The sequence below is a fragment of the Petaurus breviceps genome, unplaced genomic scaffold (genome assembly GCF_028583685.1).
Source record: "Petaurus breviceps papuanus isolate PSGF00001 unplaced genomic scaffold, PetGlider_PUasm1.0 90633, whole genome shotgun sequence".
Taxonomy (NCBI): Eukaryota; Metazoa; Chordata; class Mammalia; order Diprotodontia; family Petauridae; genus Petaurus; species Petaurus breviceps.
Genome location: NW_027187293.1, coordinates 3,273,184 through 3,298,158, shown reverse-complemented (window position 1 = coordinate 3,298,158; position 24,975 = coordinate 3,273,184). Strand labels below are relative to the sequence as shown.

General features: G+C 38.1%; 1 pseudogene; it reads right to left on the bottom strand.

The window, feature by feature from the left end:
* Positions 1 to 2,476: 2,476 nt before the first annotated feature.
* On the bottom strand, positions 2,477 to 3,226 carry LOC138143222 (large ribosomal subunit protein uL1 pseudogene; annotated as a pseudogene).
* Positions 3,227 to 24,975: the final 21,749 nt, after the last annotated feature.

Genomic DNA, 24,975 nt, shown 5'->3' with positions numbered 1-24,975 from the left:
GTATTGTATGTATAGATATATGCGTGTAAACACACGCTGTGTATATAAATACAAGTGTGTACATATATGCTTATATATATACGTACATTACCATATTGTTCTTGAATTGTTTCAGTTGTGCCTAACTTTTCCTGACCTCATTGTGGGATTTTCTTGGCAAAGATACTAATGATGAGGTATGGGTTCTGGGAGCCCCCTCTAGCTCTCCTTGAGTCCTTGAGCTACAGGCTCTGGGACCCCTCCCCCCCCCCCCCCCCTCTGATTAAATCATCCCATTAGATAAGGCAATTACTGTGAGGCCATAAGCCTTACATTGTGGCTGAGCCTATCTCTGTTAGTAGACTTCCCACCCTTGAGCCTATCAAAACATCAATCCACCCTTGAACTGGCCTAGCCCACCATTGTCTGTAGTCTCTAGGTAGTATCCAGCAACTTCCCACACTTAATCACTCATTGACCTCATTAACTCCTCCTGAATACCCCTCCCAAACTTCTCCTTTAGACCACCCCTAGATTCCTCCTACAACCTTCTGTATATAAGACCCCATCCTGTTTTCATGTAAGTGAGAGTGCCATAGAATGACCTAGCACAGACTTACTCTGTGTCTAATGCAAGTGAACTTTTAATAAACTTAACTTTTCTTTGGCTGAGAGAAGACTTGAGTCGAATTCATTCAGCAGGATCTGGCGTGTTGGTATTTTGGGGTCTCCAGAGCAAATCTAACCCTCTTTATGGGTAACCTCTTCATCACTGGTCTGGTTTGCCATTTTCTTCTCTAACTCATTTTACAGATGAGAAAACTGAGGCAAACAAGGTTAAGTGACTTGCCCAGGGGACTTCTAGTGCCAAGATGGCAAGAGTGAGGAAGGAACCCTCTGAAGCCCTCCTGAATTCCCTTACAAACAACTAGAAAACCACCTCAGAATTGGTCTAGAAACAGGGAAGCAGTTTACCAGCCTGTCTCACTGGGGTGGGACAGGATTAAGATCCAAGAGCAGCAGCCAGCCTTTAAAGGTATTGTCCAGACCTGAAGGGGACCTGCAGCAGGGCTCCAAACCTGGGGTAATCCAACAGCAAGGCCCCAACCTCCTGCAAACCAAAAGACCCCTAGGCAAGTGACCAGTCAGAGCAGCTCAGGAAGGTCACACACCAGGAATCCCATTCCCCTCACAAGACACCAGGGAGGTCTTGAACCCTTGTCTGACCAACAGTGAGACCCCACTCCTGGGGCTTACCAATAGAGAGGTCCTGTTTCTATAGCAACCCAATAGCAGGAGCAGGCCAGCAGCTAAACCTCATGCCCAAGGGAGCCCAATAAGGAGGCCTCACCTTCTAGTATAAGGCAGAAGGGAAGATTAGCCACCTGAGAAAGCAAGCAACTAAGCCTTGAAGCCCAGTGAAAGCCAGCAGGAGGACCCAGAGTCCCAGCACAAAAAACTTGGGACAGTGCAGGACCAGAACCCAACTCTCACGTAAAAACACCAAGTCGCAGAAAGAACAGAAAAAAATGAGCAAAACAAGCAAACAAAAAAGAGCTTGACTATAGAAAATTACTATGGTGATAGGGAGAATCAAGGCAAAAATTTAAGAGGGGACAATAGTGCCAAAATGCCTACATGAGAAACCTCAAAGAAAAATGTAATTTGGTCTCAGAACCAAAAAAAATGTACTGGAAAAGCTTAAAAAGGATTTTAAAAAGCAAATTAGAGAAATAGAACCAAAAAAAGGGAGAAGAAATGAGAATAATGCAAGAAAATCATGAAAAAAAGAGTCAATAGCAGGGGAAAACAATACAGAAAAACTTACTAAAGAAAATAACTCTAAAAAATAATATTGTTCAAATGGAAAAAGAAGTACAAAAGCTCACTGAAGAAAATAACTCCTTAAAAATTAATTAAACAAGTGGAAACAAATGACTTTATGAAACATCAAGATGAAATAAAAGAAAATCAAAAAGTTAAAAAATAGAAGAAAATATGAAATTTCTCATTGGAAAAAAACAGCTGACCCAGAAAATAGATCCAAGAGAGATAATATAAAAGTTATTGGACTACCTGAAAGTCATGATAAAAAAAAAGCCTGGACAATATCTTTAGAGAAATTATTAAATAAAACTTCCCTGATATATTAGAACCAAAGGGCAAAATAGAAATTGAAAGAATTCACTGATCACCACCTAAAAGAGATCGCAAAATGAAAACTCCCAAGGAACATCATAATCAAAGTATAGTACATATTCCTATTAAAAATCCTAGAGAGCGTAAGCATAAATGGAACTTACCTTAAAATGTTAAGCATCATTTTTTTTAAAAAAGCTAGCATTATTAATGTGCCAGACACTGTGAATAGTGTGAAGGATACAAAGAAATGCAAATAAACAAATAAATGAATGCATGACCAAAACAGTCCTTGCTTCAAGGAACTCATAGTATAATGAATAAGAGGAAGCTTGAATGCCTTTGAGGAGGAAACACATTCTTTTTTTTTTTTTCATTAGCAGCTTCCGCCATTTATTAACACCATGTTGATTTAATACAGCTGCTGGGACTTGCCCATGGTGCTCTTGATATACAATGCCCTCACATTTTGCCAGTTTTTCTTCAGCAGAGAAACCAAGAAATTGACAGCCAAATGGATGTTGTAGACAAGCTCATCGTCTGTCATCTTCACATGGCCAACAGCCACCGCCGGACACAGCACCTTCTTCATCTGGAACTTGATAGTAGATTTAACCTCATCAACCTTCGCCACCATATTCTCATTGTGGGTGAGCAGAGATGGAAACTTGCCGGCTTTGTTCAGACCAGGGCCCAGGATTCGAGGAATTTGCTTGATCAAAGACTCAAAGGCATCATACTTTTTAGCCAGTTTCTTGACCAATTTCTTGTTCTTATTCAACTTCTTCAGGGCCTCGGTATCCATGTGGGGGATTTCTACAGCCTTGGCTTCATCGCAATGCTGCTGGTCTCCCAGTACACACACAGAAAATTTAGTTCGGGGTGTGGATTTGAGCCTGACGGTGCCAGAGAAACGTTTATCCTTTTGGGGATCATAGTTCTTCAGACTGATCTGCAGCTCCACAGTTTCCAAAAACTTTCTTTTTTTGCGCTGGGTTCCATGCAGGACCTCTCGCACAGCTTCATAAAGCGTGTCACGTGAGACTTTGCTGCTCATGTCTGCTCACTGGTCACAAGCCGGGAAAAGAGAGGAAACACATTCTTGCTACCCAAGGAAAAATAAAAAAAGATCCAGTGATACTGTACAGTGAGAGCTCATCCAGTTAAGTTTAGAGGAAGAGAAGAATAGAATTGGTTGGTGACTTTGTTCAAGGGTATACTCAGGCAATTATTTATTGACTTGATAGAACCAAAAGAATGGTCTATTGACTTACTGGTCTGGTTTATCTAAGGCATAGAGGGGGGGAATAGCATTTAAGACAGAGGCATTAATAGGTCAGCAAAATCCAACAATGGAGCTAATAGCAAAACCCTAAAGTTTCAAATGTCCACATACAAATGCACAAAGTTTAGGCAATGAGCATAATAAATAAGAAGTTCTAGTCTGATGAGAAAAATGTGACTCCAAAAGTGTCAATGAGTTGTGGATGAAATTTATGACTAGAATGTGACTTTAGATTATTCAAAAGAAATGGGACAGATAAAAGGTATATGAGGGGTACATATGGGAGGAAGAAGGGAAGCATTTCACATTTAGAAGTTATACCCAAGTGAGGAAATGTATATAGTGGAGGGGAAATGGGTAAAGATAAATGGAAGGAGAAAAAGAAATCACTTTCTCATCAGATTAAACTACAGACCACCTAGACAGAAGCAGGTATTAGATGAAGAATTTAGGGAATAAATAACAAGCCTTGTATAGACTTGTATGTTATGTATCACTATATAATATGGTAGTGATGAGGGACTTGGATTATCTAAACATCTCCTAGATCCTCTCTCTGTTTCTTTCTGTCTCTGTCTCCTGTTCTTTCTCCTCTCTCTTTCTTCCAGCCTCCCTGTCTCTCTCTGATTCTTTCTCTGACACTCCATCTCTGTCCCTCTCTCTCCCTATCTGTTGCTCTGTCTTTCTATACTCTTATCTGTTTTCCTCTTGTAAAAACAGTTTTTAAGTTGGCAAAAATAAATTCATTCTTAAAAGGGAATCTATGAGGGAATTCTACTGCTGCTCTGATTCTCACTAACAGAGAGGAGCTAGTTTTAGTGGTGGATGTGATGGGAACTGTGAGAAGAAGTGACCATACCTCATTTAATTTGCGATAAAGCAGAGAAAAGTTGGCCATTATCTGACTTAGAGTTTAGATTTTGGGACACTAGATTTCAAAGGGTTCAGAGATGCATAAGTAAGGTCCCCTAAATTTCTACAAGGGAATTCAGCCTAGAAAACATGAGAAATGTTGAAATATGAAATGCCATAAGTATTCTGCCTCCTGGCTTCTTTCTTGTCATAGCTAAAATCTCTAGAAATATACATTTAAGTATGAAACCCTGATCATGAACAAGGAACTATTTCTCTTGAAGGGGAAAAAAACAGGTGTTGTCCAAAATGACCTGTGTGGATGCATAGAGAATTTACCAACCAAGTGAGATTTGCAGAGAGTAGAAACTGAAGCAGGTGACAAAGTATGGAAACATATGTATGCTTTGGAACTACTGTAAGAATTGGGTCAGAACTGCTAAGGATCATAATAAGCTATTGAGGAAAGTGAAGGACAACAAAAAAGGGGGAAAGGCTTTTTTTTGTTATATTACTGAAAAATAAGAGCAAAGAAAGTATAAGTAGGTTGAGATGCTGATAACTGACAATAGAGAGAAGACAAAGCTGCCCCATTCTTCTCAAATTTTTGGAGACAGCAAAATGAAAATAGTAAAAATGTTCAAATTCTGGGTCAGTACTTATTACCTATGTGAATTAGTGATAGGCTAATTCCTTCTTCTCCCTTGACCTCAGTTTTCTCATCTGTAAAATGAGAGTTGGAGTAGAATAGCCTATGAGATCTTTTCTATCTCTAACTCTATAATTTATCTTGACAGCTAAAAATAATGCATTAAATCTAAACGGATGAAATTTAATAGAGATCAATTATTCAATGAATAAGTATTTGTAGATTCCTGTTATATGCCAGGCACTGTCATAGGTACTTATATATATTCTCTTGATAAATGTAAAGTCATACACCTTTTTGCAAGAACCCTTAATGTTTAGGGTATTATTAAAAGTCTAAAATGATTGTATAGGTGACAAGAATAGGTAGGGCCTCATGAGAATGTAGTTAGACTCTCTAGCAACCCCAAATGTGTCTCACTTATGGGGGAGTCTGACTTTATAAGAAGAGAGTGAGATTTTGCTTTGATTGTCTATTGGCTCCTGTAAGCCCTTTTTTCTTTACTGTCTGTAAGGTAAATAAATGATGTCTTATATAGAAAATAGAATACTAGTTTAAGGGCTTATGTAACTACTTAGGGCCCTTTTACCCATTTCTCCAGAGTTTCTCTCCAAGAAATGAGATACATATTCTGATATTCTCAAGGAAAATTTAGTGGTTCATGAACCACAGAGTAATTTATAAAAAGTCCCCAGTATTAAGACTAATTTATGCATATTCTGACTGTGGAATTTCAAGATACACATTGTATTTACATTAAAAAAAATTTATGCTACTAAAAGACAAGGAGTCTCAGCTAGAGAGCAGCTTACCTTGAAAAGATTTGAGGACTTTAGTCAACATACACTATAACATGTCAGTATGTCAGTTTATTGTTCAGTCCTATCTGACTTTGTGACCCCATTTGGGGTTTTCTTGTCAGAGATAATGGAGCAGTTTGCCATTTTCTTCTCCAGCTCATTTTACAGATGAAGAAACTGAGGAAAACAGGGTTAAGTGACTTGTTCAGGGTTACACAACTAATAAGTGTCTAAGGCCAGATTTGAATTCAGGAAGATTAGTCTTCCAATCACTTAATTTTACAGATGAGGAAACAGAGGTACAGAGAAGTTAAGTAACTCAGAGTCATGGAAAGAAGTTGAAATTTGGAGAATGCCCACTGGAGAGTGAATAAGATAGTGATGGAATTCAAGACATTCAAAATCAGCTGACATAATTAAGGATGTTTACCCTAACCTGGAGAAAAGGAGTATGCTAAGTGTCTTCAGGTATCTAATTTAGTGTCCTAGTCAAATGGGATTAGACTTTTGTTTGACCCTGAAAAGAAGTACTTGGATCTGTGGGTGGAAGTTGAATAGAGGCAGATTATGACTGGATAAAAAAAAATACTTTCTAGCAATTAGAGTCATCCAAAAAGTGGAATGGGCTGCCTTGGTAGGTAGTTTTCCCTTACTTGGTATTTGCAAACAACGACTGAGTGATCCTTTCTTGGGGATGTGTAGAAAGGATCTGGGTTCATACAAGAGTTGGACTAGACAGTCTCTGAAGTCCCTTCCAACTCTGATTCTGAGATTCTTTAATCAGCACTTAACCATAAGGAAATTATAATTCTCTACTATTGCAATTCCCAGCCAACATTTTTGGCTTTACTCCATCTAGTGGTTAAAAGCAGACATTTTTATTTCAAATGCTCTCAGCTTCTTTCACTACTGGTATTGCTTCTCTCTTTCTTTAACTCTCTTTTCTTGCATCTTCTACCTAGCCCTTATATCATTATCCCCTGTACTTCCAGTCATTAAGAAAGCTATTTAACTATAGTTATGGAAGATTTTTCTCTGGTCCATCTCAGAAAAATAAATGGATTATAATTCAGAGCTTGAATCTTTACAACATATTGCTGACAGCAATTTCACAATTCCATTTGTAGCGTACCTGGAGTCAGAAAGACGAGTTCAAATCCAGCCTCAAACACTTGCCATCTGTGTGACTCTGGACAAGTCACTTAACTTCTGCTTCCTTTAGTTTCCTTTTTTTTTAAAAAAAAATAGAGATAATGATAGCACCTTTTTTCCAGGGTAGCTGTGAGGGAAAATGAGGTGTTATTTGTAAGTGCTTTACAAGCCTTAAAGTACTATATAAATGTTATCTATCACTATCATTGTATCCAGAGTATAACAAAGAACTGAACTCTGCCCTCATTAGATCACATTTAGCTTTTCTGTTCAGTTTTGAGAACCACATTTTAGATAATTCACCGACATTCAGAATCTAGTAAATACCTAAAGGAAGGCAATCATGTCAGTGAAGGACCTTGAGAACATGTCATAGAAAAAGAAATCAAAGGAACTGGAGATATCTAGCTTCCTGTCTTCCTTCATGTCACAGATAAAATATATATAAAAAAAAAAAAGAAAATGTTTTCCCCAATCCTACTTAATTCCAGTTTACCCTATATAGAGCTTTTTTAAACTTAGTTATTTGCATTTTATCTCCTAGATTGTGTGACCCTTCAGAGCCAGAACTGTATTTTACTATTCTTTCTAATCCCCGTGTTTAGCGCAGTGCCTGGCACAAAGTAGCTGCCTAATAAATATTTATTGAGAGGGCAGGTAAGTGGTGCAGTGAGTAGAGCACTGGCCCTGGAGTCAGGAGGACCTGAATTCAAATCCAGCCTTAGACACTTAAAATTTACTAGCTGTGCGACCTTGAGCAAGTCACTTGGGATTAATTGCCCTGCCTTCCCCCCTCTAAAACAAAAAAGCTTATTGGCTGACTCATTGGAAGACAGAAGGTTAGCTCTCTGAGAGCATGTGAAGGATTATCCTGTGAAAGAAGGACCAGGGCAAATACAATTATAGAGGTTAGGGAAGCATGAAATGTTGAGGTATAGGGTTAGGGGTGCTCAAGACCCCAAAATACCAACATGCCAGGTCCTGCCGAATGAATTTGACTCAAGTCTTCTCTCAGCCAAAGAAAAGCAAAATTTATTAAAGAATTGCCATAATGTGTAGACTCTTAAGGATCCGTTTCTGTGACTCTTGTATTGGACAAGCGGGCCAGAATCATCTGACACAGAGTGAGTCCACACTAGATAATTGTCTGGCTCTCTTCAAGGAGGAAAGATGGTATCTTATATACAGAAAGGTTGTGGGAGGAATCTAGGGGTGGTCTAGAGGAGGAATTTGGGGAGGGTCTTCAGGAGGAGTCAAATGAGGTTAGACTCCAGTAATGAGAGATTTAAGGGTGGGAAGTAGCTGGAGGCTACCTGGAGATGACAGACAATGGAGGTCTAGGCTAGTTTAAGGGTATAGAGGATATGTGTGGGGAACTAGCTGGACAATGGAGGGCTTGGCTAGTAACATAGATTTGGGTGGAGCTATAATGAAAGGCTTATGGCCTCAGGCAAATGCCTCATAAAATGAGTAGATTCAATCTGAGTTCAAGGGGGTTCCCAGAGCCTGTACTTCAGCACAGTTGGTTCTGTGAAGTTTGTATTCAGTCAAAGGGTTGCACTTGAGTGCCTAGGGCACCACATGTGGCCCAGAGGCCACAGGTTCCCCAACCTTGGATTAAATTTTTCCTTTCAGGGCTCTGATGAAAAAGCAAGGAAGAAAGGGTGAAAGATTGGGAGGGACAGGCAGACTTCAGCTAAATGCCTGGGAGCTTTTCCTAACAAAGCATGATATCTAAAGTTGCAAAGTGGGGGTAGCAGAGGGTATTTCCTCAGGGAAGATTCTTTACCAGAGGCTGGGTCATTTGTTAGAGATGTTACAGAAAGGATTTCTTTTTAGGTATAAATTAGATATTAAAGACTTCTGAGGTCCCTTCCAACTCTGGATTTCTGGGATTCTGTAATAAGCTACTTCTACATTTTCCTAGCAGAGGATCCTCAGGTCCTTCAAAGAGGGATATAAATTATTTTACTGTAGAGAGGGCTATTAAAATACATGAACTTAATGGAAGAAAATGGTGATAAGGGAAATGTCTTATAAATAAGGAATATTTTAGGAACATCTTGGCTTATACAACATTGACCTTCTTGACTAAAGCATAGGTTGGACCAGATCTCCTTTGATCAGGAAACTCTAGGTGTTTACTATTGTCTGCAGGATAAAATACAAACTCCTTTTTGACATTTAAATCCCTTTTGTAATCTGGCTTCAGCCTACCTTTACAGGTTTATTATTCATTACTCCATTTTATATACATTTTATATATCTGTTCTGGGAAGACTGGCAATCTTTCTGTTCCATATATGTGTCATTCTGTCTCCTGTTTCTGTGCCTTTGTGATGGTAATGGGAATTTGAAGATCTTCCCTGCCCCTTAATAAGCCTATAATAAGGGAAATTTGGAGACCTTCCCTGCTTTGAAAATAAACTCTGTCCCCTAACAGACTGAATGCAATCACATGAAGCCTGTAGTGGGAGGAGTTGCTGAAGGGTGGAACAGAGCCCACAGGAAACTGGGAGTCAGAGCTAGAGTAGATGGTTGGGAGGGGAGCATGCTTCTCAGGGAGACAGATAGGCTCCTGAGTAAATACTGGTCTTGTGTTGGTTTGTGGGAAGGCTAAAGAATGCTGTAGCTCTCTGTACTGTCATGGCTTATTAACATCTTTGCTACTATGATGGAATCAGCTTACTTTTTGGGGGATTAACTTTCTAGTGTCTGAATAAATGTTTTGTTTCTGTCTTCTATGTGGTGAGTCGTTATATTTTGTGATTGAGCAGCATGCAAGTATATTTATAGTGACCATGGGCACTGTGAATATTTGCACTGATGCTACAGCCTTTCAATAGATGGTTTCTTATGCCCAAAATTCTCTTTCCTTAGCTTCATTTAGTAGGACCCTTACCTTTCTTTAAAGTTCAGTTCAAATATCAACTCCTATATGAAGTTTCATTTTTTAATGTACTCTGCCTCTAATGAATAATTTGCTACTTCCCCTCTTATATTTACTTGATGTATGTTTTGTAATTATTCATATTTGAACATGTTTCATTCCCTCCCCCCTTTGATAGATTTAAGTTCCTTATATGTGGTTTTTAATCTTCATTTTTATCTTTGTATTCTTACTACCTAGCAGTGGACCTGGCACATACGTAGTAGGTACTAGAATGTTTGTTGATTAAGATGGAAAAAAAGAAACGAATATATCAGATATGATATCTACCTTCTCTTATTCCCCTTGATCTCCTCTGCTAGGTCTCTTTATTTCAAAAGCTTTTCATGTCATGTAGTTTGGAAAATGTGATATTTGGTGTGGTGATGTCTATTAAAAACTTTAAAATTTAAATCAGTGTAAATTTCTAAGAGACTGTGAGCAACAGTCAGATATGTGATAATGTTTCAGTTACATTATAGTTTATTGATTGACTTCTTGGGGAAATTTTGAGATGTATGTGTGTAGTATGGGGCTCAAAAAAATCTTTTATTTTTGAAAGATAGTGAGATCCTATTGTGCAGTTGTAGCCACCAGGTCATGAAAGAGGTTAAGTGTCTAGGGTCACATAACTAGGAAATGTCTGAGGCAGGATTTAAACTCAGATCTTCCTAACTTCAAGGTATCAATGTAGCCACTGTACTACCTAAAAGCCTAGAATTCCATGTTTGAATGAGTATGTCAAAAATCAATCCTGCCTATTTGCTTGAAGAATAAATTCTAAGTTTATAATTCTGACCACCCACTGCCCCTACACCTAACCCTAAAAGGAATAGTATGTTATTGCCATAATGTCTTTATCATAGGATACTTATTCAGAACTACAAGAGTAATGTGGCTATATACTCCACTGTTATTACACAACCTAAAATATTTACCCAATCTTTGGGAGCCTTCCTCTAGGTATGATGAGGTGCTGGCTCTGGGAACCCCCTGAACTCTGATTAAATCCTCCCATTTGATGAGGCATTTGCATGAGGCCATAAGCCTTACATTGTGCCTAGGCTCAGACCTCTGTTACTAGCCTACTCCTCCATTGTCAATCTACTTCCCACCCTTGAGCCTGTCAAAATATCAATCCACCCTTGAAATGGCCTAGCCCATCATTGTCTGTAGTCTCCAGGTAGCCTCCAGCAACTTCCCACCCTTAATCACTCATTGACCTCATCTGACTTTTCCTGAAGACCCTCCCCAAACTCCTCCTCTAGATCGCCCCTAGATTCCTCCCACAACCTTCTGCATATAAGACCCCATCCTGAGAGCATCATAGAATTTTCTAGCACAGACTTACTCTGTGTCCAGTACAAGTGAACTTTTAATACACTTTGCTTTTCTTTGGCTGAGAGAAGACTTAAGTTGAATTCATTGAGCAGGACCCAGCATGCTGGTATTTTGGGAAATTTTATAATTAAAAAAAAAGAAGTAAGATAGTGATGTAGTAAGGGTAAAGGATAACAGTTGGAGAACCCCAGTGCTACACTAGTACCCATGAAGTATTAAAGGACCTGACGGGGTGCCAACTCTGGGAACCCCCTTACATAAGATCTTTTATGATACCTCTTCTTTGTAAGTCATTACTGGTAATATTTTGCAGCCTATCTCTGTCTCTCCATTTGCTTTTTAGGTAACTTACAATTTTGATTCATAAGAGATTATAGTAATTAGTGATTCACAACTATGTAGCAATATGGAGGGGCATTTTTTATTCATATCCATGCTTTCACCAGGATACCCCCCCTCCGATTATAAAGTTAGGTATTTAATCAACAATATAAAATCATACATAACTGTGACGCTTGTATTGAACAAGCAGGCCATTGAGAGGTTGTCTCTCTCCCATGGACATATAGCTAATATGCTTCAGAGGTTGCTGTTGATATTTTTGTTAATCCTTTATTTTTGAAGAGGACCAATGATATCACAGATGATGACTTTCCCATGAATTGGATTTAAATGAGGCAGAGTTGTGAAAAGTCGTAAGTCATCAGCCTCACTCTCTTTTTTCAATCATTGAAGTCCAGTGATAGGACAAAAATCAAGAGGACTAGCAATGGACCAGGTGTCTTAGGTGACCTTCGTGTCTTAGATGCCTGACCAAGAACTCAGTGCTCCATATCACCACAGTTTGCAAAGTAAACAAATCTTGAAGCTAGGTTCTCCTACTTTTAAGTCTCACACTCTTTCCATGATACCATTCTCTCTGAAGTGGGAGATTGGTGTGCAAAAGATAGGTGTTTGTTTTAGACAGTATTTGGGTATTGTTGAAAGTGCCCTGCAATTTCCAAAATGCAATCTAGCACTTCTAGCTATGATGGCTGCCTGAATGGATGTGAACTGCCCACCTCTCATGTACATATTCCATCAAAAAGCAAAAATATATACCAGATCAAATAATGATCAAGATATCTGGTGACAAAATAAAGTCTTCAACCCCAGAACTGAAAACAAAAATATCACCCAGAAACTTCTGGACAATAGGAAAGGTGGCCACCACAAATCCAGAAGACAAAAAAATCAACAGTATTCAGATTTTACCAGAAACAGCACTGAAAGAGGTGTACCTGCAAGAATCTGTCTTCAGGGGCGGCCAGGTAGCACAGCGAGTAGGAGCACCGGCTCCAGTATTGAGAGGACCTGGAGATCGAATCCCGGGCTCAGACACTTGGCACCCACCCAGAAACACCTGGCCGTGTAACCTTGAGCAAGTTACTTACCCCCAATTGCTTAGGGGCGGTCAGGTGGCTCAGCGAGTAAGAGCACCGGCTCCAGTGTCTGGATGACCTGGATCAAATCTGGGCTCAGATACTCAGCACCACACCCAGAAATAATAACTGGCCGTGTAACCTTGAGCAAGTTACTTAACCCTAATTGCTTAAAAAAAAAAAAAAAGAATCTGTCTTCAGAGACAGCAAGAGTGGAAGGCTCCTCTGACAAATCCCCAGGGCTTTCTGTCAATAAGCAAATAGACTGAGTCGGTGTTTTTGTAATTATACTTGTATTTTTTTTTTCTTTCATCTTTTATTTTGGCATCGATTTTGACCTTTGAGGCAATTTTTTAAAGATCTGATGGCATTTGGTTTGCTCTGAAGCAATTTCCAAGTTAATGTCCAGTAATTTTAAGTCCATTCAGATATAGTTATTTTGAATTCTAATGCTGCTGTTACATACACACCATGCCCAACACCCATCACATAAAGGGTGAGTGCACATGATATTTAGTTGGTCGCCATCTACCAAGTGTATTTATTCTATGGGCCAGGTCGTCTACTCCTGAGTGATAAAAAGAAAAGTCAAAAACAGTCCTTACCCTCAGGGAGCTCACAACGTGTGCAAACTTCAGCGTCGTCTATAAACCGAGGTAGTCTATAGGCTTTGATTGTTTTCAATCTTGTACCAACATATTCTTAGCTTTCCTTTTTTGGAGACTATCTTTGAATTGAAGACACTGAGTATTAAGGTACATGATGACATGGTCTGAAAAATCTCTCAAAGTCTCAATGGAATTTCTGTATTTCTTTTCCATTTGCCGTAGATTTTAATGCACAAGCAGCAATGATCTCCGCTGTGGTCTTTTGTCTTATCATTAGAACATCATGGACAAATAACCATTCTTGTCCCATGAAAAAATAAATGTTCCATTAAACGATGCTACTTATTTTCCTTGGGTGGACCATGAATTCTATTTCAGTCTATCAACTGAAATAGTCACTTCATCTATAAGGAACTGATTCAAAGTAATATAAATAAGAAGCAATTTGAATTGATACATTGTCAAGGAAGTGATGAGCAGAGTTTTTAAGGGAAAAATTCAAGCTATAAATAGCCATTTAAAAATTATTCAAACCACTAATAACTGAAAAAATGCATATTAAATCAACTTTGATGCTCAGTTATCCACCTCAAATTGACAAAGTTGACCAAAAAAAAAAAACCCTAAAAGGACAAATATTAGAAGGGATGAGGGAAACCAGTCATATTAATGTACTGATGGGTAGAAGTGTGAATTTGTCTATTCACTCTGAAAAGCAATTTGGAACTATGTTCAAAAATGCACTCAATTTTGCATACATTTTGTCCCAGTGAAACCAGTCCTTAAGCCTAGACCCCAAAGAAATCAAAGAAAGAAAATATGGATCCACATCTGCAATTTCCAAAATGCAATCTAGCACTTCTAGCTATGATGGCTGCCTGAATGGATGTGAACTGCCCACCTTTTATGTACATATTCCATCAAAAAGCAAAAATATATACCAGATCAAATATTTGAAGGATATCCTTTTTATGGTGGATAAGAACTAGAAACTAAGAGAGTACTTATTGGGAATGGCTGAGCCAATTATATGGCATAGGAAGGTAATGTAATATTGTTTTTCTATAAGTGGCATGAAAGTGATTATTTCAGATAAATCTGGGAAGACCTGTATAAACTGACACAGAGTTAAGTGAACAGATGAGGAGAAAAATTTTACAATAACAAAAGCATTGTAAAAACCAACAACTTTGAAAGATTTCACTCCAATGGACTGACCAACCATGATTCCAGAGGAATAGTGAGAAAACATGCTACGTTCATCCTGGCAAAAAGTGGATAAGCTCAAGGTGCAGATTGAGATGTATTATTTTTGAAATGGCCAATATGGAAATTAGTTTTATTTAACTATGTATATTTGTTTCAAGGATTTTTTCTTCCTCCTTTTTTTTCCTTTACCCAATGGTTTAAGGGAGGAGAGGAAAGACAGATTTTTCTTAATTGAGGTGAAGGATCAGAGAATTCCAAGCATATGGGTTAGCCAGTAAAAAAGCATGTAGAGAAGAAATGGAATGTCATGCTTGGGAAACTGAAAATAAGCCAGCATGACTATGTTGTAGAATGAATGGAGAAGAATAGAGGATAAGAAGCCTCCAAAGGTAGGAAGGGGCAGATTATAAAGATCTTTAAAAGTCAAATGCAGGATTTTACCTTTGATCCTCTAGATATATAGAACCACTGAAGCTCACTGAGCAGGGATGCAACATGATCCGATTTACACTTCAGGAAGTTGAATGGAGGATGCATTTTGGAGTGTGGGGGGGTCGGTGACTGGAACTGGGAAGATCAACCTTATCTTATCTATTGCAATAGTCCATGGGAGAGGAGATAAGGATACTAGGGTTGTGGCTATGTGAATACCGAGAAGGTCCCCCATTCAAGAAATAGTGTGATCACAACAAAACAAAACAAACAAGATTTTGGTAGTTGATTGGATATTGGAGTGAGTGAAAGTAAGCAGTCAAGGATGACACCTCAGCTGTAAGCCTGGGTGCCTGGAAGGATGATAGTGTCTTGGACAGTAATGAGAAGTTCAGATGAAGAGAGGGTTTTGGGGAAAGAATAATAATTTCCTTTTGGGGTGTATTGAGTTTGAGTTATCTACAGCATACTCACTTTAAGATTTCCTGGCAGGGGCAGTCAGGTGGCACAGTGAATAAAAGTGTTGGCCCCAGAGTCAGGAGACCTGGGATCCGTTCTGGCCTCAGATACTTGGCGCCCACACACACACAAAAATAACTGACCGTGTAACCTTAAGCAAGTTACTTAACCCTGATTGCTTAAAAAAAAAAAAAAAGATTTCCAAGAGGAAGTTGGTGATGTGAAATTGTACCTGAAGAGAGATGCTAAGGCTAGATATTTCTAAGAATCATCTGACTAGAGATGATAATTGAACCTAAAGGAGTTGATAAGATCACTGAGGGTGATGGCACAAAGAAAAAAAATGGCCAACAGTGTCAAAAGCTACAGAAAGGTCAAGAATGCTGAGGATTAAGAAAAAGCCAATTAAAAGATCATTTGTAACTTTTCAGCAGCCAGATTCAGTTAAATGATGAAGTCAGAGGCTTCACCAAAGTGGTTTAGAAGAGAGTAAGAAGACATTTCTGTCATGTACCCCTTCTTGAATCAACCTCTCAAAATCCTTAGCTTCTTCTGACACTCATCTCAGGTGGTATTTCCTCTGGGAAGCCATTTCTGATAATGTCCTCTTCCTGCCCCCAAGCCCCAACCAGTTACTGAGTGCATTCTCTAGCCTTCAACTATTTTGTACTTATGTAACTGTTTACATATTGAATTCTCAGTAGAATATAAACTCCTAGAAAGCAAGGACTGCTTTTTTTTTTTGGTAGCACCAGAACATATTACAGCATCTAGGTGACTAGGACAAAGACAAGGACCAGACCTTTGATTTCATTGGTGTGTGGAGCTGGCCTATGAGGAAACTCCCTCTGTCAATGCAGATACACCCTTTTTCCTTGGGGTAATAGGACAGATTAAGTGGCTTCCCTAGAATCTCATAGCTAGTATATGTCATGGTTGGAACTTGAGCTCAGGTCTTCCTGATTCTGAAGCATTCTCTCTATTTCCTATGCATCTTATACATAATAGGCACTTAAAAGTTTATTAAATGGAATTGAATTTAGATATGCCACAGATTAAGCTAGACTCATCATTGTACACATACTATAAACCTAATATGATCTTTAATCCAAGCCCTAATCCTGTTTCATAAAGGGATTCTATTGTATCTTTTCTTTTAAGTAAAAGATAATTAAAAGAGGTGAAGTAAACAGAGTTGAGACAGAAAGGGAGAGAGAGAGGGGGAGAAATGGAGACACTTAATGTAGATGACTTTTTCAAGAAGTCAAGCTATGAAAGGAAAAAAAGATAAAGGACAGTAGCTGGCAGGGATAGTTGGATCAAGTGAGAGTTTTTTTTTTTTAAACAGTTGATGAGACATGGCTATGTTTATAGAAAGCAGGAGAGTAGCCAGTAGACAGAGAAAAATCAAAGATAAGGCAGCCAAATAGTGAAAATAATATTATCTCAGTTTTATTGGGGGGATTTAATATAAAGTAAACGCAGGGTATCCCAATTAGCTTAAACTCTAAGACTTTTAGGACATTCTGTAATTGCATTCATTTACTTAAATAAGATTTCCATACAGTCACCTATACCTTCAATAAGAGACTGTCCCCAGACTCATACTTGCATTATATCTAGATTAGTAGAACCTGAACACTTATTTTAGAATTTAGGTCACTTTTGTGATACAATGAGACAAGAGAGGATGATTTTGTGGGTGTTATCAAAGGAGACCAGAAAACAATAAATTTTTTAGTAATGTCTTTGAGAAAAAAATCTCTAAATCAAGAAATTGTTCTAGTTTCCTCAAACTATTTTAAGAATTATATCTGAATATTAACATGGTTAGTAATACTTTGACTTTTAGTGTGTTTGAGTCCCACTTCCATCACTTATTACATGACCTTGAACAAATCATTTCACCTCTCAGGACCTCAGTTTTTCCATCTATTGAATGGGAGTAATATCACTTGTATGACTTAGTTCTCAGGTAGTTGTAAAAAAATACTTCTTAAACTTCTATATAAAAATCACTATAGAAGGTGCTATAAATATGAACTATTTTTCAGAAATTTTATTTTTTGATGACTACTTTTTGTAGTCATGGTCATAATCTAGTTCTCACTGTCTCCCCATCAAGTAAATAGTCCTGAGGTACAAAGCCAAGATGGCAGAGAAAAGGCAGTGAATTGCCTGAGCTCAAGCCAAAACTCCTCTGAAATTTAAATATTGCCACAAAACAATTTCTGGAGCAGCAGAACCCACAAAAGGATGGTGGGAAATAATTTTCTCGCCAAAGACAATATAGAAGGTCAACAGGAAAGATCTGTTGCAACTTGGTGAAAGTGGAGCCCTGTCCAGGGCAGGCCTGCCAGCACAGCCCCAGCTCTAGCAAACTGGGAGCAGGCCTTGGCAGCCACTGAATCAGCAGAGGCAGTGGCTGCTTCTGGAGCTCCCAGCCCACAGACAGTCATGGGCTTAAGCAACTGGTCAAAAGGAGATTACAGGGGTCTCTTTGTTAGCACTGAGACAGGACTCTATTGCTTTGTCCATGCTTGGATCTGGGTCACAGACGCTGGGTGGCAGTCCCAGGGAAAGGAGGAACACTAGCACACCAGATCGTGCAGTGACAGTGGAGCACTAGCTATAGTTCAGGTAGAAAAGAGACCGTGTGGTCACTCACACACCACAGCATGGGCCAGGAGAGTAGTAAAGAACTTTCCTTAGATCATATCACCTTGGAAGAAGTGAAGACTTACAGCCCCTAGAAGTATCTTTGCAAACTGTTGCACAAAAGCCCTGCAACTCGGGATAATGCTCCCTCTACCCTGGAAACAGAGCCTTACTTTAACAAAGAGTTAAGAGTAAAAAAAATAGGCTTGGAAAATGAGCAAACAACAGAAAAAATTTGACTATAGAAAGTTGCGATGGTGATAAGGAAAATCAAAACATATACTCACAAGCAGATAACAAAGTCAAAGCTTCTATATCCAAAGACTTGAAGAAAAATTTGAATTGGTCCCAGGCCATGGAAGAGCTCAAAAAGGATTTTGAAAATCAAGAGAGGATAGGAAAAATTGGGAAGAGAAATAAGAGTGATGCAAGAAAATCATGAAAAAAGTCAACAACTTGGTAAAGGAGCCACACACATGCACATATACACACAATGAAGAAAATAACACATTAAAAAACAGACTAGGCCAAATGAAGTGAATTAGCAGAAGAATACCTTAAACAGAAAAATTGGCCAAATGGAAAAAGAGGTACAAAAATTCACTCAAGAGTGGGGTGGCTAGGTGGCACAGTGAATAGAGCACCAGCCCTGGAGTCAGGAGGACCTGAGTTCAAATCCAACCTCAGACACTTAACACAAAAACTAGTCATGTAACCTTGGGCAAGTCACTGAACCCCAATTGCCCTCCAAAAAAAAATTCACTCAAGAAAAAAAAACTCCCTAAAAAGTAAAATTAATCAAATAGGAAAGGAGGTACCAAAGCTCACTGAAGAAAATAATTCCTTAAAAATTAGAATCAAGTAAATGGAAGGTAATGACTTTATGAGAAATCAGGTAACAGTGAAACAAAACCAAAAGAATGAAAAAAATAGAAGAATTTGTGAAATATCTTATTGGGAAAACAACTGACCTTGAAAAGAGATCCAGGAGAGATAATTTTAAAATTATTGAATTACCTGAAAGCCGGGATCAAAAAAAGAGTTTATATGTCACCTATCAAGAAATTATCAAGCAAAACTGCCCTGATATTCTAGAAGTAGAGGGTAAAATAGAAATTAAAAGAATCCACTGATTGCCTCCTGAAAGAGGTCCCAAAAGAAAAACTCCTAGGAATATTGTTGCCAAATTCTACCAAACTCCTAGGAATATTGTTGCCAAATTCTACATCTCCCAGATAAGGAAAAAAAATATGGCAAGCAGCCAGAAAGAAATAATTCAAGTATTGTGGTGCCACAGTCAAGTTAATATAAGACTTAGTAGCTTCTACATTAAAGAATATCAGGGCTTGGATTGTGATATTCTGAAGAGCAAAGGAGCTGGGATTACAAACGAGAATGACTTACTCAGCAAACTGACTATAATCCTTCAGGGGAAAAGTAGATATTCAATGAAATAGAGGACTTTCAAACATTCTTGATGAAAAGACTAGAGCTGAATAGAGAATTGGACTTTCAAATACAAGACTCAAGAGAAGCATAAAAAGGTAAGGAAAGTAGGAAAGGGATATCATAAGAGAATTAGTAAGATTAAACTCTTTACATTCCTACTTGGGAAGATGATACTTATAACTCAAAAGACCTTTCTCATTATTAGGGTAGTTAGAAGGAGTATATATAGACAGAGGGCACAGTTATGAGTTGAATATAAAGAGATGGCATCTAAAAAAATTAAGAGGTGAGAAAGGAATGTATTGGGGGAAAGGGAGAGGTAGAATGGAGTACATTATCTCACAGAAAAGAATCACAAAATGCTTTTACAATGGAGGGGAAGAGGGGGAGGGTTATGGGGAGTGAGTGAACCTTATTTTCATTAAAATTGGCTCAAAGAAAGAATAACATACACATTCAGTTGGGTATAGAAATCTCTCTCACACTACAGGAAAATAGGAGTGGAAGGAAATAAGAGAAGGGGGAAGGGAAAAGTGAAGGAGGGGTGATAAAAGGAAAGGCAGATTGGGGGAGGGGGTAGTCAGAAGCAAATCACTTTTGAAGAGGGGACAGGGAGAAAGGAGAGAGAGAATAGAATAAATAGGGGGACATGGGATAGAGGGAAATACAGTTAGCAATAGAAGCTGTGAAAAATATTTTGAAGCAAGTTTCTCTTGATGAAGACCTCATTTCTCAAATATAGAGAACTGAGTCAAATTTATAAAAATAAGAGCCATTCCACAATTAATAAATGATCAAAAGATATGAACATTTTTCAGATGAAGTAATTAAAGCTATCTGTAGTCATATAAAAAAAATCTAACTCACTATTGGAGAAATGCAAGTTAAAAATTCTGAAGTTCTTATTAGATTGACTAATAGGACAGAAAAAGAAAATGACAAATAGTGGAGGGGATGTGGGGAAAATGAAACATTAATATGTTGTTGGTGGAGTTGTAAACTGATTAAGCCATTTTGTATAGCAATTTGGAACCATGCCCAAAGGGTATAAAATCATGCATACCTTTGACTTAGGTCTGTATCCCAAAAGAGATAAAATAAAAAAAGGAAAAAGACCTATATGTACAAAATCATTTATAGCAGCTCTTTTCTGATGGTAAAGAATTGGAAACGGAGGGGATGTCCAACAATTGGGGAATGGCTGAACAAATTATGTTATGTGATTATGATGAAATACTATTGTGCTATAAGAAATGATGAGCAGGATGCTCTCAGAAAAACCTGGAAAGACTTACATGAATTGATGCAAAATGAAATGTACTGTATAATATTGTAAGATGATCATTCGTGAATGACTTAACTATTCTCAGCAATAAATGAACCAAGTTAACTCTTGAAGGATTTATGATGAAAAATGCTATCCATCCTAAGACAAAGAATTGATGGTATCTGAATGTAGATTGAAGCATACTTTTTTTTTAACTTTATTTTTCTCAAAGTTTTTTTTTTTTTGGCACAGGTCCTATATGTTGTTGTTTTTTTGCAACATTTCTATGTTAGAAATGTTTTGAATGACTACACATGTATAATCTACATTGAATTGCTTGCCTTCTCAAGGGGAAAGTGGGGCAGTGGGAAGGGAGGAATGGAGAGGATTTGGAACTCAAAGTTTTAAGAAATGAATGTTAAAAATTATTTTTAAATGTAACTTAGGAAAATAAAATATTAAAAAAAGAAAAAAGGGGGGGAAGTAAATAGTAGTTTCTTTTTTTTTTTTTAAGCAATTGGGGTTAAGTAACTTGCTCAAGGTTACATGGCCAGTTATTTCTGGGTGTGGTGCTAAGTATCTGAGCCCAGATTTGACACCCAGGTCATCCTGACACTGGAGCCGGTGCTCTTACTTGCTGAGCCACCTGGCCGCCATTAAGAAATTGGGGTTAAGTAACTTGCTCAAGGTTACACGACCAGGTGTTTCTGGGTGGGTGCTAAGTGTCTGAGCCCGGGATTCGATCCCCAGGTCATCCTGACACTGGAGCTGGTACTCTTACTCGCTGTGCTCCCTGGCCGCCCCAATAGTACTTTCTTAAAGCAAAATAAATAGAAATGTAGGATGATTATCCATGGTTTTTATCAACTCTACTGTTTTCAGAGAAAATTTTGAATCATTATCTTTCACCCAAATTCACCACTCCTCCTTCCTTCCTGTTTCTGTCAAGTTTTCCAACATTCTTCTTGTCACCCAGGTTTTCAGTTTTGGAGTCACTCCTCCATATATAATTAGCTGCCAAATCTTACTGATTCCACCTCAACACTTTTGAATATGTTTCTCTATTCACATAACCACCAGAAGCCAGGCCCTTGTCATCTATTGCCTGGACTACTAAAATGGCTCTCTAATTGATCTTTACATTTAGTCTCTTCTGTCTCTGGGCCTTTATACAGACTTTCCTTCACACCTAGAAAGGTGTTCTTTAATTCTGCTTCATAGAAATCCTAGCTCTCTTCAAGGATTAGCACAAGCATCAAATTACAGGAAATAAAAGTCTTCTCTGCTTCCCCGATTGTTAGTACCCACCCATCATGGCTGTGAACTTATTTTTCCTATATCATGTGTGCTTATTACCTTTGGTACTTAATAAATGCTTATTTCCCTGCCTTATCTGTAAATATACCATATCCTTCTAGGAGAATATGAGACCCTTGACAGCAGAAACTGTCTCACTTATGTATTTGTAACACTGAACACAGTCCTGATGTAGTTTTGTTGGGTTTTTTTTTTTGCTTTTTGGAGGGTAATTGGGGTTAAGTGACTTGCCCAAGTCACATGGCTAGTTTTGTGTTAAGTGTCTGAGGCCGGATTTGAACTCAGGTACTCCTGACTCCAGGGCTGGTGCTCTATTCACTGTGCCACCTAGCCACCCCTCAGTCTCTGACATATTGTAGGTGTCTAATAAATTCATCGATTATTTTCATGTATTTTTAGTATAAGTGATCATCAAACAATAACATGATTATGAATATTGAACATGTTCTACATATGCTTGCTATATTGTCCATCCCTGCCTGAATGTCCTGCTACCATCTGAAGGTGTCTGAAATGAATGTTATAATTTCTAACCATACCTTACCTTTCTTTCAATTATCCTGTTGCTGTAGAAAATACCAATATTTTCCTAGTCATCTAGGCTTCAAAACTCAGTATTAAATTCTATTTTCTCTATTGATTATCCAACAAATCCAATCAATAGCCAAATCTTATCACCATCCTTTGAATGAACAGATATGTCACTCTATTGCTGTGTTGTGATGATGATGAGATTTTCTAGGAATTGACTAGCACTCCCTGAAAATAAGTGGGTATGGTATTCATTTGTTCTAAGAATATTTAATATCTGATCCAATTCCTTATTATCACCTTGTCAGTCTGTTTGAAATTAATGTCTTTGATGTCAATTTATGTATGCCCTGGCTTAGTCTGGTAGAACAAAAAATATATCTATGAGGGGTTAGAACTGAGTGTTACAATCTGATCCGCTAGAATAATACCATGAACCTGTGTTCCCAGGCAAGGAACAAATGAAGTGGTCCCTAGCTAGACATTTGTGTGTTTGTATTCTGATGGCTCAGCATAGTATCTTACTCACAGAAGGCACCTAATATATATTTGTTGAATTAAATTGAAGCTTCAAATGGCAATTTTAGGGGCATAGCCATGGACATATAAAGTGAATAATCTTTGATTATTCAGGCTCTGGTGAAGCCCAGAACAAAATAATTATCTGGGAGGCTTATCCCGGGGTGCTATCTATCCAAGTTACTAGACAGTTTTTTAAAGCAAATAAATAAATCCTCTGGTCTTCAAAGCATGTCCAATATTTCTCAGCCAGTTTCTCTCTTTTCTATCAGCAGGCGTTATATCCCACTTGTTTCCAATCACATTTTGATTGTTCTGCTGCTAAGTTAGAACAAGTGGCTTGGAGAGGGTAAGCTGCTGTTTTTCTTTGCTCTCCACTGAATGTTTGGATTTCACGAGCCTTTGTGCTTGCACCATTCTTCGCTCTTCAGTTTGCTTATCCAGTCCCCAATGTGACACCGCAATGTTTGCTTTTGCTCATTAAGTTGTTTGAATGTCAGGGAAAGCATTGCAACCAGAGGAGGACTTAGCAGAAGAATAATGCGACTGAGCGAGGAGATAAAGGGAAAGCACAACATCTGACTGGCAGAGTTCTTAAAGAATCCCAGGGGGAAATATATATCGACTGAGAAGTATTTATTTCTCAACAGAAGTTTAGCTTCTGATATGAATATGTTCTTGGTTATAGTTATGATAATATGATATAATCATATTATCATATAGTTTTTATGCCAACACAGAGGCACAGTATGGTATAGTTGAAAGAGCCTTGAAAAAAGATGACCAAAAAAGGAATGTGATAAATGTTGGGAGGGGCTGTGGAAAAAATAGGTACATTGATGTACTGTTCTTGGAACTATAAATACATGCATACATTGGGCTTTAATTTAATTTAAATACATTTTAAGTTAGGCTTTAAATTTAACGCCTTTATTTTCCATCTGAAGGGAACTAAACATCAAAGAAATCTGGTAAAGGATTATATATAAGGCATTTTAAAAAAAATGGAGGGTCTGGCTTTCCTATAAGCATTTCAACTTATCTGTTCCTTAGGTGAATTAAGTTTTTTGAAAAAAAAAAAAAGCATGACAATAATTTTAAGTCTACCAAAGTTTAAAAAAATCGACCAAATGTAAACAATCATATCAGACTTATGACAATGAAGCCCAAGTGACATTGCTTTATACATTTCATTAATGATTTCAGCCCCTGTAGACAATAGAAGGCCGACTTTAATGCTTCAAAGTAACGAAATGGCTTAGCAAGAAGTCGTGGAGCATCCCAGGAAAACTCAGCTAGCTGAAATTCAACCCTTAGGAGTTTCAGGATTGTTCATAATAGAAGAATCAAAAATCAAAAGTGTGAACCCCATCAAGTTCAGCTCACATGAGCTACATCCCTTCAAGTTACTGAATTTGGAAAAAATTGCTACTGAAACTAACATTTGTTGTGTCCCTGCTGTGTGCCAAGGAATGTGCTAAGTGATGGGGATACAAAGAAAGCCTAAAAAGAGTCCATGATCTCAAGGAAGTAACAATTCAGTTTTACATCTCTCTGTCTCTCTTTCTCTCTCCCCCTTCCTCTTTCTCTTTCATAAACTAGAGATAATTCACAGAGTGAAGGCACATGCTTTAAAGGGAATTGGGGAGAGCTCCTTGCAGAAGGTGGGTGTTTCGCTGAGATTTGGGCAAATGGGAAAGGAGGTACAAAAGCTCACTTGAGATTTAAAGGAAGTCAGCAAAGGCAGAAGATACAGATGAAGAAGCAGAGAATTCCAGATGTGGGAGGCACCCAGTGAAAAAATCATTAGTTTTGTCAATTAAGGGACTATTGGTAAATTTGGAGAGAGTAAATTCAGTTGAATGAAGCATAAAAGTAACTATTCTATCATCTTCAGGGTGCCCCAAATCATTATCATATGAGGATAAGGTGGACAAGTAGCAATGGCCCTACAACTCTGAATTCTTTTCAAATCACAC